This window comes from Herpailurus yagouaroundi, unplaced genomic scaffold, assembly GCF_014898765.1.
Source record: "Herpailurus yagouaroundi ecotype Mexico unplaced genomic scaffold, PumYag 139, whole genome shotgun sequence".
Taxonomy (NCBI): domain Eukaryota; kingdom Metazoa; phylum Chordata; class Mammalia; order Carnivora; family Felidae; genus Herpailurus; species Herpailurus yagouaroundi.
The window spans coordinates 22,768,458-22,775,255 of record NW_024412394.1 but is presented as its reverse complement, the minus strand read 5'-3'; the positions used below and the strand labels follow the sequence as shown (position 1 = coordinate 22,775,255).

The following is a 6,798-nucleotide window of genomic DNA, read 5'->3' as shown; positions in this document are numbered from 1 at the left end:
CTCTCTCTGCACCACCCCTGCTAATGTTCTGTCTCTCTCTCTCAAAAATAAATAAACATTAAAAAAATTAAAATAAAAAAGGATATTAAAAAAATTAATAAATCCCAAAGGACAGCAATGTAAGGAAGAATTTGGGTGGAAGAAGGGAGAAACGTGTTATCTCTACCATCATTAATAGAATTATAATAGCCAGGACCATCTGGGACACTGAGAGTTTGTGTAACAGTATTTAATATAATATAAATAATATAGATATTGTATCATATATACTTAAGTATACTTTATATTTTATGTATAAATATATACTTTATAATTTATAAATATATAAATTTATATTTTATAATATAATTGTGTTTCTATTAATTATTAATATTATATTAATTATATATGTCCTATATATATTTCCCAGAATTAAAAGCTAGAGGTATCCAGATTGAAAAGGACAAGCATGTTTCCTGAACAATGAATAAAAAGAGATGGAGAACAAGACATATTTTCATAAAATTTTAATGAATCGGGGAAAGACAAGGTCAAAAGAACCTCAGGGAAGATGGGAAAGCATATCATGAATAAAAGAATGAGAATTAGGATCCCATTATGCTCTTGATAGGCTAAGGCTGCCAGATTTGGCAAATAAAAATAAAGGACATCTAGTTAAATTTGAATTTAAGACGGATGAGTATTTAGTGTAAGTATATCTTAAATATTGCAAAGGCTATACTAAAAAATTTGTTGTTAATCTGATTCAGATTTAACTTGATGAATTTAATTCTTCCAGCAATCCTACAGTGGCAACAATGGATGTAACTCTGGTAAGAACATCCAAGTAAGCCTTATTTACCTTTTCCTTACTGTAAGAAATCAAAGCAACAAGGAGGGAAAAAACCAACACCTGCACAACACCCTGTCCTGCTATTTTTTTTTAAGCTTGTTTATTTATTTTGAGAGAAAGAGAGAAAGAGAGCATATGAGCATGTGCACGCAGGGGATGGGCAGAGAAGGAGGGAGAGGGAATCCTAAGCAGGCTCTGTGCTGTCAGTGCGGAGCCCAATGCAGGGCTCAAACTCCCAAGCTGCCAGATCGTGACCCTAGCTGAAACCAAGTTGCTTAACCAACTGAGCCACCCAGGTGCCCTGTCTTGCTATTTTTAGCAAAACAGGCAATGGATGATACCTGCAGAAACCAAGGACTTAAAAGTTGCTATTAAAGGATAAATTGTGCAGAAAATGCAAGGACAATGTCAAGCCCCTTATGAGTAGCAGGCCTCAGAAAGTAGCAGCAAAGCATACTTCCTGAAAGGAGAAACTCACCCAGAAATGCAAACGCTATAGCCTATAAATCTAATAACTGAGGGGTAATGTAAGCTGAGCTTCAGCAGAAGTCACAAGTTGGGATGCAGAGAAAATGCCCAGAGTATCTCTCTGAGGGGGCTCCTAACAGCACATCTCAGAAAGATCCAGCAGAATCTTACTCCATGAAGGTCAAGGGCTCATCGGTAAGTGCAAGGGCTCTGTCCTGTTTGCTGCTGCTGGTGAAGGGCCTGGGAATGCAGGGCTGGGAACAGAAATCCTTTCAGACTCAGCTTGGGTCAGAGGACCAAAGGGAGGAGGGCTACACAATATCTTGTCAGAGGAGCCATGCTGGCTGGAATCTGTGGTCTCTGTGACTGCGAAGAGAGGGCTTCTGAACGGTCTGACGCCTGGCAGGGAACCCTGGCCCCTCCACCATCCATGAACTCACCTGCAAATAGCCGGACCAGGAAAAACCATGTCATTATAAATTAATGTTGAAGAAAGGCTATGGCAGGACATCAGCACAACGATTGTGTAAGAGAAAATGTGAAAAGAGCTACAAAAATTACAAATGCATCAAAGACATTTACAGGAAAATGATGTCATAGAACAGATGAAGACACTGACCACATGTTCCATTACAAGGTAAAAATCTTTTTTTCTTTTCTTCTTTTTCTTTCTTTCTTTTTTTCTTTTTTAGTGTTCCATCTACTAGGTAAAAATCTTAAGGAAACTATCATCTCCATGTAGGAAGACAACAGAAAATCAGCCCAGAAAAATATTTTTTCCCTGGATTTTATACATTAATAAGAAACAGGCAAATACTTTTTATGTTTTCAATGGGATTTATTTATATTTAAGTAAAAGTAGCAAACGTTAACATAAGTTATTTCCTTTATCATATTTATTTTGTATGACCACATTTTTATCAAGCAGCATTATGGAATGTTCCCTGGGTCCACAACTCTGAACTTTCCAACTATTATATGCATCCTCTTTTCCAACTTTAAACATGACCTTGTACACTGAAGAAGCATGGCTTGTCATTGCAAAGTTGTCATGTGTGACAACCTGACATCAAAGTAGAAGCCTCTTGATGAAGAATGTTTTATCTTTCATTCATTTAAAAAATGGTATTTTTCTTTTTGTGTGATTATCCATCCCATATGATTTTGTTTTCAATTCTTTTTTCTACTGATACTATGGAATCAAACCAGTTAAAACTAAGGAGTGTAGCAATAAAACCAACCAAATACATATGATGTAATATCTTATATAGGATATTTTAGATGATGTTTATGTTTTATATTACACATCTGTATTTAATATACTTTGGGCAATAAAAAGTTAGAAGCATGTAAACAAACAGAAAAATTTTTCTGAAATCAATACATTGTTTCAACAGTCACAAAAACTTGGGTTTCTTTCTTTCCTAGGAGTGCAGTGGAATAGTTTCATATTAAAATAAAAAGGTCTTGTTGCTTTCACTTTTTTCGGATTCCTGTTTTATACATTTTTAGGTAACAGGGAAGAATAACCCTGTAACTTCATTGCGAAAACACCATTACTTGGTTAGATATGATCATCAAATTTTAGACCAACTTTGCTGTCCTCACATTCATGTACATTGATTATTTACTATTTACTTTTCCAAGCATGCGCTTTTGCTAAAGATCCAAACACTAAACTGGGAAGTCGTTGGCTATAATAAATGTACAGTGACTGATTATTTAGGACAATGACAAATCGTAGGGGTTGAAGTTTTTGTTGCTGTGGTAAGAGCTCTATTGTGTTAAGTTAGCTGTGCAGAGAAGCGTTTGGGGACAGGAAAATGCATATTTCCAAGAAACCATATTGCATGCTTATTTGACTACTAGAAATTCTCTGGTTTGATGCATCACTGATATTTATGGTGGAATCTACATGCAGCTTCTTCAGCAAGCTTGTTGCTCCATCGAGAGCCAGCGATATTCCAGACATCTCCCAGCCTGTCACCATGTCTCTCTGTGCTCACTGCCAGGGAGGTTGCAGATTCTCCAACAAAATCCAATGTTAGATTCAAAACTGAAGATGTTTTATTTCAGATACCTACAATACCTAGAGAAAGCAAATTTCAAAAAAACAAATTTATGTTAGAGTTCTTACAGTGCTTTTAACAGTGGTATGAGTTATTGTGCCTACTATAAATTTTTGCCTAAAAATACAAATTGTTAATAGGAACTATTACTACTGAGGTGACTTAGAAATTATTTTATCATCTATTCAGAGAAATTCCAGCATAGACAACAGTTAAAATGTTTTACATATATTTTTATCTCAAATGACTTAAAAAAAAATCTTTGTATTGGGTAAAATTTCAAATCCACAAAGTAAAATGAACCATCCCCACATACCCATCAATCATCCTAAAAAAATTATCACCAATTCTGTTTGTCATTCTTCAGTAACATTTATTGACTGCTTAAATAGCAGGCAATTCCCCAAATCTGGTTTACCTCTTTCAAAAGTCACAAAAAGCAAATGAGCTAGGTTAGAGGCAGAATTACTATAAAGTTAATAAAGATTGCTTGCATGAGTGCCTTCCAATATGTTCACGTTTATTTATTTTTGTTAAATTTGCAAAAGTTAGATATTTCGACTATAATCAGTTGAGACCACTGCCTTTCCCTTTCAACTGCCCCTTAGCCATATTTTCTCTCTGATTGTAACCATGGGGTGGCAGTGGGTATTTCTGGGATTTTACCACGGATTGACTGGGATATCCTTTTGTGCTTTGTCATGTCTCCGATTTGTAGTTATATTAATGGTGGCCATTCCAGTTTGTAGTATCCTTTAGCAAAAATATGACTATGGTCAATTCAAAGAATGTCTAAGAGGACTCACTCCATAGAAAGCTTGAAATGCCCTGAAATCTTATAGCTCAGGTATCATAGAAATTTAACAGAGATTTCCCCAAATTTGACAACAATCCTAAAATTTATATTGCTACAAAAGAGTTAAGAATTTGAAAGAAAACTCTTAAAAATGTCAAAAAGAAAAAAAATACATTTTTAATCTACTATACTAGAGGATAGTCTAAATTATTTTTTTATTCTTTCTGTAGAAAAGGCTATTATAAATTTGTCAAATGAAGAGGCAATCAACATGTATGCAACTCAAAAAAAGTAGGATGAAAGTATTATAGAGCTGTTAGTAAAAATATTATATAATTTCCCCTACATTATGTGATATTTGAGAAATTTGTTAACTTTTAAACAGTACGTCATTTTGGGGCGTCTGGCTGGGTCAGTCAGTAGAGCATGCAACTCTTGATCTCGAGGTCATAAGTTTGAGCCCCACTTTGGATGTGGAGCCTCTGTGGAATTTTAGCTGATTGTGTATTCATAATTTTGTATTTCTTAAAGTGAGTTCTCCAAATACTGTTAAGCCTTAGGTCCCACAAATCCTGAATCCATTCCTAGGTAGGTAGTAGTATTATCCCTGTATAAATTGATATTTAGAGAGTTCAAGTGACTTTCCAAAGGCCACACATTTATTAAGAAGTGGAACAGTCTTCAAAACCAGACTTTCTGACCCTAAAACATATAATTTTATATGTAAACTTGGCTAGCCTATGATACCCAGTTGTTTGGCCAAACACCAGTCCAGATGTGCCATAAAGGTATTTTTTAGATGGGATTAACATTTAAAGCAGTAGATTTTCAGTAAAGCAGATTATCCTCCATGATATGGGTGGGTTTCACCTAGTAAGTTGTAAGCCTTAAGAGAAAAGGCTGAAGTTTTTTGGGGAAGGAGGAATTCTGCCTTCACACTGCCTTTGAACTCAAGACTGCAACATCAACTCTTCCTGGGTCTCTACCTGCTAGCGTGTCTTGCAGATTTCAGACTCACCACACCTCACAATTGTGTGTGCCAGTTCCTTCAAATGTCTCTTTATATACATCCTATTGGTTCTGTTTCTCTGGAGAACCATGACTAGTGCAATAAGAAATACAAAGGACTATAGTACTACATCAAAATAAAAAGCTTTTGCACAGGGAAGTAAACCATCAACAAAAACAAAAAGGCAACGTACTGAATGGGAGAAGATATTTGCAAATGACATATCTGATAAAGGATTAATATCTAAAATATATAAAGAACTGATACAACTCAACATCAAAAACCAAACCAAACCAAAACAAAACCCAAACAATCCACTTAAAAAAATGGGCAGAGGACCTGAATGGACAATTTTCCAAAGAAGATATACAGATGGTCAATAAGCACATGAAAAGATTCTCAACATCATTTAATCATCAGAGAAATGCAAATCAAAGCCACGGTGAGACATTCATTATCTTACACATGTCAGAATGACTAAAATCAAAAACACCAGAAAAACAAGCATTGGCAAGGATGTGGAGGAAAAGTAAGCCTCACACGCCATTGGTGGGAATGTAAATTGGTACGGCCACTGTGAAGAACAGTACGGAGTTTCCTCAAAAAATAAAAAACAGATACCATATGATCCAATAATCTTACTGCTGGGTACTTACCTAAAGAAAATGAAAATAGTAATTTGGAAAGATATATGCTCCTCTGTGTTTACTGAAGCATTATTTGCAATAGCCAATATATGGAAGCAACCTAAAAGCCCAATAGACTAATGGATAAGGAAGATATAGTGTGTGTGTGTGTGTGTGTGCGCGCGCGCACACACACACACACACAGGAGTATTATGCAGCCATAAAAAGGATGAAATCATGCCATTTGTGACAACATGGATGGACCTAGAGAATATTATGCTAAGAGAAATGAGTCAGGCTGAGAAACACAAATACCATATGATTTCTCTCATATGTGGAATCTTAAGGTAAAAAGAATAAACAAAAGCAGAATTATACCTGCAAATACAGAGAACAAACTGATGGTTGCCAGAGGGGAGACTGGGGGGGAATGGGCAAAATGGGTGAAGGGGATTGGGAGATACAGGCTTCCAGTTATGGAATGAATAAATATGGAAATAAAAGGCACAGCATAAGGAATATAGTCAATGGTATTGTGATAGTGTCATATGGTTACAGAGGGTAGCTACCCTTAGGGTGAGCATAGCATAATATATAAGCTTGTTGAATTGCTATGTTGTACACCTGTAATGTAACATTTTGTGTCTACACTCAAATTTAAAAAATGATTAAGAAAAGGTTCTTCAAAAAATACAAAGAACTATATGTTCGTGTTGCCTTTCTAATAGTTACTAATCAGATCATCTTGGCAATTCACTTAACTTCATTTTGGCTTTAGTTTCTTTATCTGCAAAGTAAATAAATCATTTTAGACCAGGATTTCTTAATCTTGGCACAATTCACATTTTGGGTTAGGTAATACTTTGTCGTGAGGGGGACTGTCCTATGCTTTGTAGGATGGTTAGCAGCATCTGTGGCTCTGTCCACTAGATGCCAGTAGTATCATCCAGTTGTGACAATGATGTATATCTCCAGACATTTTCAAGTATCTCCTAGC

General features: G+C 35.6%; 1 protein-coding gene across 2 annotated transcripts in view; it reads right to left on the bottom strand.

Moving 5' to 3' along the window:
- Positions 1–2,117: 2,117 nt before the first annotated feature.
- Positions 2,118–6,798, bottom strand: part of BEND6 (BEN domain containing 6) — a 64,703-nt gene continuing 60,022 nt past the window's right edge. For both annotated transcript variants that reach the window (XM_040473834.1, XM_040473835.1), the window contains one exon: positions 2,118–3,389. The gene's annotated coding sequence lies outside the window, so the exon portion shown is untranslated. The remainder of the gene's footprint in view (positions 3,390–6,798) is intronic.